The 13,723-nt window shown below is 37.3% G+C and overlaps 1 pseudogene; it reads left to right on the forward strand.

Annotated features, from left to right (window-relative positions):
• The first annotated feature begins 11,920 nt into the window (after window positions 1–11,920).
• Window positions 11,921–13,351, forward strand: LOC114051953 (annotated as a pseudogene).
• The last annotated feature ends 372 nt before the right edge of the window (window positions 13,352–13,723 follow it).

Raw genomic sequence — 13,723 nt, forward strand, 5'->3', positions numbered from 1 at the left:
TGGAGGGAAAGCAGTGACTTGCAAGAGCTCTCCCCCAAACCCCTCCAAATACCTACAAAAAAATGTCTCTAAACAAATTCTAAAGCAGCAGAACCCACAAAAAAAACAGAGTAAAACAAATTTCCAGCCCAAGACAACCTGTATGGCTGATTGGAAAGATATATTGTGCTGGGCTGGGAGAGGAGCACAGTGTGGCATGGGCAGGCAGGCTGCAGTGACCCTGGAGCAGGCCTCAGAGGACTGAATCACGGGCAGCTGTGGCAGTTTCCAGACTTCTCAACCCACAAATGCCAAAGACAACTTAGAAGGTCAGTGGGAAAAGTCTGTTACTGCGGTGAGAGAAGAAGCTAGATCTCAGCCACCCCGAGGGCAGCGGCTGACTTCTGACCTTCTGGCCCACAGACTGAGGGGGAATCCAGTGGCTGATCAGAGGGGGATCTCTTTGCCAGTGCTGAGGCAGGAATCTCTTCCTTTGCCCATGCTTGGATCTGGGTCACAGTTCTGAGGGGTGGTCCTGGGGTGAGGAGGAGCTCTGGTATGGTAGAGCTTGTTGTGGCAGTGGAGAGGACACACCTCGCCCCTTATCATACCACCTTGGAAGAACTGACACTTTTCAGGTCCCTAGAAGTATCTCTGAAAACAGTTGTACAAACCCCTGAAGCTTGGGACAGTACATTCTCCACATTGGAAACAGACTCTTACCTTAACAAAGAGTTTAAAACTCAAGTAATTGGTTGGGATCATGAGCAAGCAGTGCAAAAAGAGTCAGACTATATCTTACTTTGGTGACAAAGAAGATCAAAACATACAACCAGAAGAAGAAAACAAAGTCAAAGCTCCTACATCCAAAGTCTCCAAGAAAAATATGAATCAGTTCCAGGCCTTGGAAGAGCTCAAAAGGGATTTTGAGAAGCAAGTAAGAGAAGTAGAGGAAAAACTGGGAAGAGAAATGAGAGTGATGCAAGAAAATCATGAAAAACAAGTCAACAGCTTGCCAAAGGAGACCCAAAAAATACTGAAGAAAATAACACCTTAAAAAATAGCCTAACCCAAATGGCAAAAGAGGTCCAAAAAGCCAATGAAGAAAAGAATGCCCTAAAAAGTAAAATTGGCCAAATGGAAAGGGAAGTCCAAAAGATTACTGAAGAAAATACTTCCTTAAAAATTAGAATAGAGCAATTGGAAGCTAGTGACTTTATGAGAAATCAAGACACTGTAAAACAAATCCAAAAGAATGAAAAATTAGAAAACAATGTGAAATATCTCATTCAAAAATCAACTGACCTGGAAAATAGGTCCAGGAGAGAGAACTTAAAAATTATTGGACTATCTGAAAGCCATGATCAAAAAAAGAGCCTAGACATCATCTTTCAAGAAATGATCAAGAAAAACTGCCCTGATATTTTAGAACCAGAGGGCAAAATAGAAATTGAAAGAATCCACCAATCTCCTCCTGAAAGAGTTCCCCAAAGGAAAACTCCTAGGAATATTGTAGCCAAATTCCAGAGTTCCCAGGTCAAGGAGAAAATATTACAAGCAGCCTGAAAGAAACAATTCAAGTATTGTGGAAACACAATCAGGATAACACAAGATTTAGCTGCTTCTACATTAAGGGACCACAGGGCATGGAATATACTATTCCAGAGGGCAAAGGAGATAGTATTACAACCAAGAATCACCTACCCAGCAAAACTGAGTATAATTCTTCAAGGGAAAAAATGGTCATTCAGTGAAATCGAGGACTTTCAAGCATTCTTGATGAAAAGACCAGAGCTGAATAGAAAATCTGACTTTCAAATACAAGACTCAAGTGGAACATGAAGAGGTAAACAGGAAACAGAAATCATAAGAGACTTATTAAGGTTGAACTGTTTACATTCCTGCATGGAAAGATGATATTTGTAACTTATGAGACCTTTGTCAGTATTAGGGTAGTTGGAGGAAAAAAATTATAGGTATGTGTATATATATATAGATAGATAGATAGATAGATAGATAGATAGATCGATATAGACATAGAGATAGAGATAGAGATAGAGATAGATAGAGATAGAGATAGAGATAGAGATAGAGATAGAGATAGAGATAGATAGAGATAGATATAGATAGATAGATGGATAGATAGATGGAGGGCACAGGGTGAGTTGAAGATGAAGGCGTCTTATTTGGAGAATAAAATTTAGGGGTGAGAGAGGATTATACTAAGAGAAGGAGAAAGGGAAAGGTAGAATGAGGTAAATTATCTCACAAAAAAGCAGATAAGAAGAGGCTCTTCCAGTGGAGGGGAACCAGGGGAAGGTGAGAGGAAATGAGTGAATCTTATTCTCACAGGATCAGACTTAAGGAGGGAATAACATACACACTCAATTGGGATTGGAAATCTGTCTTACCCTACAGGAAAATAGGAGGGGAAGGGGACAAAAGAGTAGGGGGATGATAGAAAGGAGGGCAGATTGGGAAAGGGGGTAATCAGAAGCAAATGCTTCTGAGGAGGGACAGGGTTAAAAGAAAGAATAGAATAAATGGGAGGGGCAGGATAGGATTAAGGGAAATAAAGTTAGTTTTTCACAGCATGTCTGCTATGGAAGTATTTTGTATAACTGCACATGTATAGCCTATATTGAGTTGCTTGCCTTTTCAATGAGGGTGGGTGGGGAGAGAGGAACGGAGAAAATTTGGAACCCAAAGTTTAAAAAACACATGTTTAAAAAAAATATTTTCACATGCAACTGGGAAATAAGAAATACAGGAAATGGGGTACAGAAATCTATCCTGCCCTACAGGGAAATAGAAGGGGAATGGGGGAGAGAGATAGCAGGGAAAGCAGACTAGGGGAAGGGGTATTCAGAATGCATGCCATCTTGGGGTGGGGGGAGGGAGAGATGGGGTGAAAATTTGGAACTCAAAATCTTGTGGAAGTAAATGTTGAAAACTAAAAATAAAAAAATATATATATTAAAATAAATTTTAAAAAAAGATGAACCCTGGCCTTCTCTATTCTTAAAGTAACTCTTCTATGGTAGGATTCTTTCTCCTTTGACTGTGCATTTTTTTCTATTTGTAGTAGCTTAATTTTTATAATCATCTCCAGTCCTGGAAGATGGGGGGTGGTGACTCTCAGATCCTCCTTCAGTTTTCCCCTCTGGCCTGGAACTAGAACCTAGACCTCTAGTCTCCTGTAAGTGCCCACAGCCAGCAGCGCCCCTGCCCCACTGCTTCTGCACTCACTGGGCACTTGCTGGTTTCTTCTCACTCCCGTCACATCTCAACAGCAAAGTTGAGTTTGGCATTCCTTGTCAGCACAGGTTCCCTTGATCTTCTCCAGTTCATATGCTCCAAACCCCTCACTATCCTGGGGTAAAATTTTCCTATGGCTGGGGCCAAGGCAGCCTCCCAAACCAGCTAATTCCAGGGCTTGCTGCAGGCTGATTTAGGACCTAGCCTGGAGGTCTTTACTCTTCACAGGGACCAAACTTCAATCTGGGACTTTCTTTCACGTCTTCTCAGATTGTCCCAGGAGGACCCCTGTTCTGCCCCCACTCTTAATTATTTTTTACTGCTCTATGTTTGCCCTCAGGAGCTATTTCATCTCTTTTGTGGGGGAAAATCTTGAGAGCTTGGAATTTTCTGACTTACTCCTCCATCTTCCTACAATTCTCTCCCTCTTTTGTTTTAAGACTCAGCCTAATAATCACCTTTTACATGAAGCTTTCTCTAATGCTTCCAATTTCTAATTGCCAGCTACCTTGTATTTGATTCCGTTGTAGTTATTTTCTTTACATTTATTTTGCATATACTTTTTTTTGTTGGAAAAGGAATTGGCAAACCACTCCAGTATCTTCACCAAGAAAACCCCAGATGAGGTAACAAAGAGTCCAACACTACTAAAATAAGTGAACAACAGCAAATATATGTGTTTTGTTGTCTCCATGATTAAAATGGAATCTTATTGAAAACAAGGATTATTTCACCTTTTGTATTTGTATCTCTAGTACCTACTAAAGTGTCTGCATGTAATAGGCACTTAATAAATGCTTGCTGATTGATTGGTTTCTTGATTTAAACATATTAATGTTGTACAGTGGAATAAGCAGTGGTCCTGGAGTTAGAAGATCTTTATTCAATCTTCCTTCTCTTATAATCTTAGGAACATCCTGCCTGAGTGATCTTAGGCATGACACTTAAAATCTCTGGGTCCCAGGTTATTTATCTACAAAATATGATTGAGATGGCCTCTCAGGTCTTACCTCTATGACCATATACCCAATGAGATGGCACAATGAATAGAAATTCTGGACCTGGAATCAGAAAGACGAATTCAAATCCAGCCTCAGACACTTATTAACAGGGTGACAATATGCAAGTTACTTAACTTTTGTCTTCCTCATTTCCCTCATCTGTAAAATTTAGATAATAGCACCTACTCCCCATAGTTGTTGAGAGAAAAAATAAAATATTTGTAAAGCACTATATAAATGCTATTATTAATATCCTATGACTTTTATACTATTGATTGTGTGTGTGTGTCTGTGTGTGTGTGGTGCAGAAACTGTGATTTCATCATTGGAACAACCAGAATAGAAACTTCTTTCACAAAGTCGTTTATATGTAACTTGCAGTCTGAAATGAAATGATTTGTTCATGGTCACACTGCAGGTATGTTTCAGAGATTAGGAGGTAGCACTTAGAACTAAGTCTCCCTAACTCTAAGGTCTTAACTCTTTCTGTCCACTATGCCTCATGCTACTTGCTTCAAAATAGGAAGTTAAAAAAAAAAGTTACTAGGAGCATATTAGGTCAAGTGAGTAGATACCCAGGAAATAGTATTTGTATGCATATAAACTATACAAAAGGTTTTAGGATTTAAAACGTGTTAGATTAAAATGTTTAACAGATGTATGAGAATATAATGTTAGAGGTCCTCTATTTGATTCATTTTATTTTATAGTTGAGTAAACTGAGGACTAGAGAGATTAAATGAATTAGCCAAGGGACTGAGGTAAAGAGAGATGAAGGCAATTCCAAGGATTAGTGAAAGCCAGTGAAAATACATGCAGTAAGGAGGCCGGTGTCACTGAATCACAGAGTACATGAAGAAGAGTAAGAAAGAAGAGACCAATTAGGAGACTGTTAGAGTACTCTAGATATTGAGTTGTTGAGGGCTTTAACTAAAGTGGCAGCTCTGTGAACAAAGAGATGAGATGCAAAAGATGACTTGCAAGTAGCAGCCACAGGAGCTGGCAACTAATTAGATATGGTTGCAGGGAGAAAAGTTGAAAAGGAAAACCTCCACAAGATTTCACAGCCCTTGGGCCATTGACATGCTTTGAATAAGTCCAATAGGTAACCTCAAAGAGAAGGAGCATGAGCAATGTTGTGATAGAAGTCAGCAAGAAAGAACTGGTGAAACTAAATCCTGCACAGGAAGAAAATGACAACGCTGAGTTCAAAAGGTTAGAAGGCAGAGGAACTTTTGATGGCCTTTGGCAAGACTTAACCATGTTTCTTGTTTAACCCGTTGCTTCTCCTTTCACTTCGGGGATGTTTTCAATGTGTATGCAGCTGGATGTCTATGCTTTATTTTTTTCCCCAGGACAATAAAGTCAATCTTAAATTGAACACTCCTCAAGGGCAGGGGCCATATTTAGTTCAATTTTCCCTATTCAGCTTCCCAGAGTTCACTCAGGTGGGCTTGTCATTTGATTTTTCTGATGTTAGAGATACTGATGAGCATAATGATGCTTGTACTCTCCCTCTCTTCTTGATTCAGAAAGACACAGAAGTTCAAAAGCAGCTCTGCCAGCATAAACATTTTGTGTACAACCCCATACATGGACTCAATTAAAACTATATTACAAGGTCTCCATGATTTTGTTTGAAAGAGCCATATTGGTGGCCCCAAGTCAAAGAATCTGTTATAATCAATGTGAATGGAGCTTCTCTCACTTGTGGAGCTCGCATATGGTTACCAAACTAAAAGAGGAACATGGCCTGCTTGTTTTTGATTTGTTTGTATAATTTGTTGGTGCTGCCATATGGCACCACAACCCCTACCCATATTTTAAATCTTCTGTTTTCTTTTAGAATATAGCTCTAGCTTCATTATGAAAAGAATAACTTGTAAGTTTAATTATCTTCTTATGATAGACTCAAAACCCAAGAAATTCAGGGCCCTTTTCTATTTTGTATTTTATGATATGGGTCCTCTCAGGGTGCCTCCTTTCATTGGTGCATGAAATTATCACAGCTGATGTTTGTATTGAGAATTTTACCTCCTATGGACAGGAAGTTTATAATCTTTGGTTTATTTCAACTGTGGGGATTAAAATAAGCAGGTAAACACAAACTATGATTCATTTTGAATAGCAGTTTATGCTTTTTAAAAAGGCATATAATGATTCAAGATATAACTTTTAAGGCTTGAAAGTATCACCTAGTAATTTTCATAATGGAACTTCATAAGATAAAAAGGAAATTCTTGTAAATTTAATTGTATGTATCTGTTTAGAACTCCAATTGATAACCAACATTTAAATGACACATAAAAATATAATCTTCCAAATTGCAGGAGAGTCACTCTATTCAAAATACAGTAAACAAATACAACTTTGAAATATTGTTTTCTTCTGCGTTGTATCAATTATTTCGAAATGAAATTACCAATACACAAAGTTATAATGTTACTTCCTCCTTTAATGGATTGCTTTTCTGATTTTCTATGGCATAAAATTATTTTTAAAAGTTTTGTCCTAACAAGAACTATATGAATTGATGCAAAGTGAAGTAAGAAGAACTAGGAGATTATTGTGCACAGTAACAACAATGTGGTAATGATGATAAACTGTCAAAGACTTGGCTACTCTGATCAATTCAATTGTCCAAGATGATTTCAAATGATTCATGATGAAAAAAAGAGAATTGCTGAACTCTGAGTGCAAATTGGAGAATATTTTTTTTCACTTTATTCCTCTTGCTTTTTAAAAAATATATATATAGCTAATATGGAAATATATTTTACATGATTTCACATGCATAATTGAAATCATATTGCTTGCCTTCTAATGAGTGTGGAAGGGAGGGAGAGAATTTGAAACTCAATATTTAAACAGAAAAGAATGCTTTAAAACAAATAAAAAAATAAATTAAAGTTAAAAAAAAACCCTTGGACTAGATGATCTTCAAGTTCTAGCTCCAATATTTTATGATCACATTGAAAACATCCCCGAAGTGAAAGGAGAAGCAACGGGTTAAACAAGAAACATGGTTAAGTCTTGCCAAAGGCCATCAAAAGTTCCTCTGCCTTCTAACCTTTTGAACTCAGCGTTGTCATTTTCTTCCTGTGCAGGATTTAGTTTCACCAGTTCTTTCTTGCTGACTTCTATCACAACATTGCTCATGCTCCTTCTCTTTGAGGTTACCTATTGGACTTATTCAAATGTATCATATTTTGCATTAAAATGTGTGGTAATTTTTTAAAAATAAAGTTTAGTGCTCTTTGTGCTCACATTTCTTTTTTTTTTAATTAATTAATTTATTTTTAGTTTTCAACAATCACTTCCATAAGCTTTTGAGTTTTAAATTTTCTCACCCTCTCCCTGGCTCTTTCCCCAAGAGAGCATGCAATATGATTTAAGCTCTACATATACATTCCTATTAAACATATTTTCATATTAGTCATGTTGTAAAGAAGAATTAGAACCAATAGGAGGAACTACAAGAAAGAAGAAGCAAAACAGAACAGAAGACAAAAAATCAAATAGTATGCTTCCATCTGCATTCAAACTCCATAGTTCTTTCTCTGGAGGTGGATAGCATTTTCCATCACGAGACTTTTGGAAATGTCTTAGATCCTTGCATTGCTGAGAAGATTGTCTATCAAAGTTAGTCATCACATAAGATGGCTGTTACTGTTTACAACATTCTCTTGGTTCTGCTCACTTCATTCAGTATCAGTTCCAGGTTTTTTGGAAGTTCACTTGCTCATCATGTCCTTTTTTTTTCTTTTTTTTTTTTTTTAGTGAGGCAATTGGGGTTAAGTGACTTGGCCAACGTCACACAGCTAGCATGTCACAAGTGTTTGGTCTGAGGCCGCATTTGAACTCAGGTCCTCCTGACTTCAGGGCCAGTGCTCTATCCACTGCACCACCTAGCTGTCCCCTCATCATTTCTTATAGTATAATAGTATTCCAGTACATTCACATACCACAACTTGTTCAGCCATTCCCCAATTGATGGGCATCCCCTTGTTTCCAATTCCTTGCCACCACAAAAAGAGCTCATATAAGTAATTTTGTACATGTGAGTCCTTTTCCCATTTGTATGATCTCTTTGGGATACTGCCCTAGAAGTGCTATTGCTGGATCAAAGGGTATGCACATTTTTATAGCCCTTTGGGCATAGTTCCAAATTTCTCTCCACAGTGGTTGGATCAGTTCATAACTCCACCAACAGTGTATTAGTGTTTCAATTTCCCCACATCTTCTCCAACATTTATTATTTTCCTGTTTTGTTATGTTAGCCATTCTGATAAGTGTGATGTGGTACCTCAGAGTCATTTTGATTTGCATTTCTGTAGTCAATAGTGATTTAGAGCATTTTCTTTCATATGAGTATAGATAACTTTAATTTCTTCATATGAAAACTGCTTGTTCATATCCTTTGACCATTTATCGATTAGAGAATGACTTGTATTCTTATAAATTTGACTTAGCTCTCTACATATTTTAGAAATGAGACCTTTATCAGAGATGCTGGTTGTAAAAATTCTTTCCCAGTTTTCTGCTTCCCTCCTCTCCTAATCTTGGTTGCATTGGCTTTGTCTGTGCAAGAACTTTTCAATTTAATGTAATCAAAACTATCCATTTTGCATTTCATGATGTTCTTTATCTCTTGTTTGGTCAGAAATTCTTCTGTTCTCCACAAATCTGACAGGTAAACTATTCCTTGCTGTTACAGTTTGCTTATAGTATTAGCCTTTAGATCTAAATCATGAACTCATTTTTACTTTATTTTGGTATATGATGTAAGATTTTGGTCTATGCCTAGTTTCTACCATACTCTTTTCCAGTTTTCCCAGCAGTATTTTTGTCAAATAGTGAGTTATTTTCCCAGAAGCTGGGGTCTTTGGGTTTATCAAACAGTAGATTACTATTGTCATTGACTACTATGTCTTATATACCTAACCTATTCCACTGATCCACCACTCTATTTCTTAGCCAGTACCAAGTAATTTTGATGATTGCTGCTTTATAATATAATTTAAGATCTGAAAGGGCTAGACCACCTTCTCTAGCATTTCTTTTCTCTAGTTCCCTTGGTATTCTGGACCTTTTGTTCTTCCAAATGAATCTTGTTATTATTTTTTCTAGCTCTATAAAATAATTTTTGGTAGTTTGATTGTATGCCACTAAAAAAGTAAATTAGCTTAAGGAGAATTGTCATTTTTATTATATTAGCTCAGCCTACCCATGAGCAACTGATGTTTTTCCACTTATTTAGACCTGACTTTATTCATGTGAGAAGTGTTTTGTAATTGTGGTCATATAGTTATTAGGTTTGTTTCAGCAGGTAGACTCCTAAATATTTTATAATGTCTACAGTAACTTTAAATGGAATTTCTCTTTCTGTCTCTTGCTGTTGGGCTTTGTTGGTAATATATAGAAATGCTGATGATTTATGTAGTTTTATTTTATAACCTGCTGTGCTAAAGTTGTTTATTATTATTATAGTTTTTTTTACTTGATTCTCTAGGATTCTCTAAGTATATGATCATATTATCTGCCAAGAATGGCTCACTTTTCTTTATAAACAATTCATCCTTTCAAGTCTCAGCCAGTAAGTGCAAGGAGTACAGCATTCTTCTTGGTCCTTTAACAATACTATTACCTTCCCATCAAGGTGGTGAGATTAAACCTGTACTTCTTCTTCAGGCATTATCATGAGTGTATTGTGTGTGTTTATTGTGTGTAGGTAAAATAAAAAAGCCTGAAGCCAAAAATCCAGACCTTAAAATTCTGCTCAACCACCCAGCAGCCAGCTATAGCCTGGTTTTCAAGCCACCACTGAATGCTTAACTTTAAAAGAATGAAGTCTCTGCCTCTGGCTTCCTGTAGATCCCACAGATTTTTCATTTCCAAACACTACAATTGTTATAATTTTTCTCCCATGAAATCACAAACAGCTTATATGTGTACAAGAGGAGGTAGAGCTTCCTATTTACATTTCTGTGTCTTTGCCAGTAAGTTAAAGGTTGGCAACTTACCATTTGGAGAGCAGGGAATGATAATGACAGAATTAATATTAATAGAGTCATTATATCTCCACAAATCATTGAGATAATTAAATTAACTCTCCCTCTCTTCTCTCTGGACTATTTTTGCATTGGTATTATCATAACCTTTAACTCTCTATTTTAACTTTTGAAAGCAATTTACCTGATCAGATTTAACATCAAAGAAAAAAGCAGGAAACCTCATTTGAATGCCATTTTCATTTTTTAAAATTTCTTTGAAGATTTAAAACTATTCCTTGCAATATATACTACACAATTGCATCACTTAGCTCTTGAGCACATGTTTAATTCCCTCCTCTTTTTCTTTTGATTGGCAGGTCTGTCATTTACTTTGGAAACACTTCTTAATAAATAGAAAGGGAGAGTAAGAAAAAAAAAATCCAGTGATAGGCCAGATGGAGAGAATCAATCACTTAATCTATTAGCATTTACTTTTAATCTACTAGGTGCCAGATGCTGTCCTAAAAACTAGGAATATGAAGGCTCTGGAGTCAGAGGTCATAGGTTCAAATGCAACTTGTGATATTTACTATCTATATGACCTTGAGCAAGTCACTTAACCTCTGTGCCTTAGTTTACTCCTCCCTTGTTGGTGTTGGTGTTGTTGTTGTTGTTGTTGTTGTTTGTCCATCATTCTGGAAGAGGACCATGACATTGAGAAGATGATGTCATGAGTTGCACGTGAATTGAATTTACACGAGGCAGGGCTGTATAAAGATACCAGCCTCACTCTCTCTTCCATAGCTATCTGGGTCCAGTGGCAACGTATAGATCAAGATGCCTAGAGATAGCCCTGGATGCAGTGGGAAACCTTGATCTGTTTAAGCTAAGGTCTTTCCCAGGCCTCAGTTTGTCTGAGGCAATACACATTCAATGATTAAGACTAAGTAAGAAATGAGTCAAATAATGGCCTCTTTCACCTAGTCAAAAAAAATCAGTTTGGAAGGGGAAGACTGAAGGAATTGAACTAGACTACCTCCAAGACTCTTCCAGCTCTATATCTACTATGAGCCTACTTTTAAAGACAAAATAAACCAGTTCTTATTGTTAAGGTGCTTATTCAGGTTCTTTGAGGAGACAACTGGATATTCCATAGACGTGTTAAACTCCACATGTCCAAAGCTGAACTCCTCTTAATTAGCCTTAAGTCCTCCCCTCTTTCTAAACTCCCTATCACTATTGAGGGTACCACCATTCCCCCATCCATTCAGGCTCACAACCTAAAAATAATTATCAACTCTTTACTCTTTCATCTCCTATGTCCCATTGCAAAGTCCTGTGTGAAGTAAGTGTAGATTACAAGTAATTAGTTTAAAAAAAATCTCTGCTCTTTCTAGGCCTAAACTATGTATTGTCTCTTAATGGAAGCCCCTTGGTAGTTCTCAATATGGTCTAAAGAGTCTGAACTAAATATTCTTCATTAAACATCAAATAATTGTTATATTATGTTATAAATACATATTTCTCTTGTGACAACAAGTATGTGCATATTTAAAGCATTATAGGTTTGTTTCTCCTGCAATTTGGATCTTTGGGAGGAAAAGTTTTTACAAGCCTTTAGTATATATATCTGGCACAGAGTTTGCCAGTCTACCTTGTTGATTGACTGTACCTACTCTCAGCTGAAAGATGAAGATCAAGAAGGTGAAAAACACAATGAAGACCCAGTGCATCATGCCACCTGCACAGCCACTTGAAGGGGCTAGTACTGGACAAGGGTGGTCTGGTCAAGCAGGCAGCTTGTGAGGGCTTATGGGGCAGAAGAATGCCTACAAGGTATGTGGTATGATAGTAGAATTAGTAAAAATTAAACAAAATGGATAGGAGGGCTGTTTTGATGGCAGGACTTCTTGGAACTAGCAAAACAGCTCTAGTCCTGGGTGCTGCTCAAGAGTTGAGTAGTAAGCCTCCCTTCTGTCCCATAGTGGGAAGTGAAGTCTACTCTACAGAAATTAAGAAGATAGAAGTTCTGATGGAAAGCTTGAGAAGGGCAATTGTTCTAGGAAAGAAGGAGACCAAGGAAGTTAACGAAGGTGAAGTCACAAAACTAATTCCGTGTGAGACTAAAAACCCTATGGGAGTATATGGCAAGACCATCAGCCATGTAATTGTATGTCTTTAAACAGCAAAAGAAACCAAACAGTTGAAACTGGACCCCAACATCTTTGAAAGTTTGCAGAAAGAGTGAGTGGAGGGTGATTTACATAGAAGCAAAAGTCATGCAGTGAAGGGGCAAGGCAGGTATAATATGTACGCTAATAAATATGCTACCAAATATGACCTTGAAGCAGAAGAATATGTTCCCTTACCAAAAGGTGAGAAAGAGAGAAAGAAAGAGAGAGAGAGAGAGAGAGGGAGAGAGAGAGAGAGAAAGAGAGAGAGAGAGAGAATTCAAGATGTAACCCTGTATGTCTTGGATGTTGCCAATGGAAAGCACCAGGGTGGGCAGGATAACCTTTCCATAATGGGCCAATTGATGAAGCCCCCAAAAAACTGAAATCACAGACAAGCTACAAGGAGAGATTAACAAGATAGTAAACAAGTGCATTGACCAAGGCATAGCTGAATTGGTTCCTGGCATGCTGTTTGTTGACAAAGTATACATGTTGGACATTGAACACTTCACCTATCAGCACCACCCCTTGGCATCTTCCATTGTCTCCATCATCTTCACTCCCAACTGGTGCATCTGTGTCATTAGGAATACTGAGGATGTGGTCTCTCCTCATGGAATTTCCTTTGATCTTCTGGACATAGTGATGATCATCAGCTCCATGTTGTATATGCCACAAGAAGTAAAACATATAATAAAAAAAAACAAGCCCCCAGACAAACAGAATTAACATCAGTGAGGAAGCATTGAACCACTTGGGAAAAATTGGTACCAAGACAACATTAAGATACTCAGTGCAGCTCCTGACCCCAGACAAGCTATTGGCCAAGATCAATGGGAAAGACAATATTGAGAAGGGATAGGTTGAAGAAATTAATTAACTTTTCTATGATTACAAGCCTTCAGCCAAAATTCTAGATCATGAACAGGATAAATATATAAAGTAAAATGATGGTGGCATATTAATGCTTTTAAATTTAAATAGAAAGATAACAAGAATATTCCCTGGCCTGCTAAAATAGCAAAGATGTGAGGATGGATATTTCTGAAGCAGGGAAAGCTCTGGATTTAATGTCTGTGTTCTGAGTTATGAGCAGTTGGTTATATTATCAGTTTTGTGTGAAACAATTAATTTAAAATTATCATGACTTCCTTCATAGTTGCTATGTTTTAAACCTTACCTGAACTATATTCTAATAAATCTGTTTAGTTTAAAAAATGTGTATATCTAGAAGAATATTACAAGTAGCATATTAAATCACCCTAGAGATTTAAAACATATTTTTGTTGCCATTGAAAAGGGTTCATACAACAAAAAA

This window comes from Vombatus ursinus, unplaced genomic scaffold (genome assembly GCF_900497805.2).
Source record: "Vombatus ursinus unplaced genomic scaffold, bare-nosed wombat genome assembly UNPS02014807.1, whole genome shotgun sequence".
Taxonomy (NCBI): domain Eukaryota; kingdom Metazoa; phylum Chordata; class Mammalia; order Diprotodontia; family Vombatidae; genus Vombatus; species Vombatus ursinus.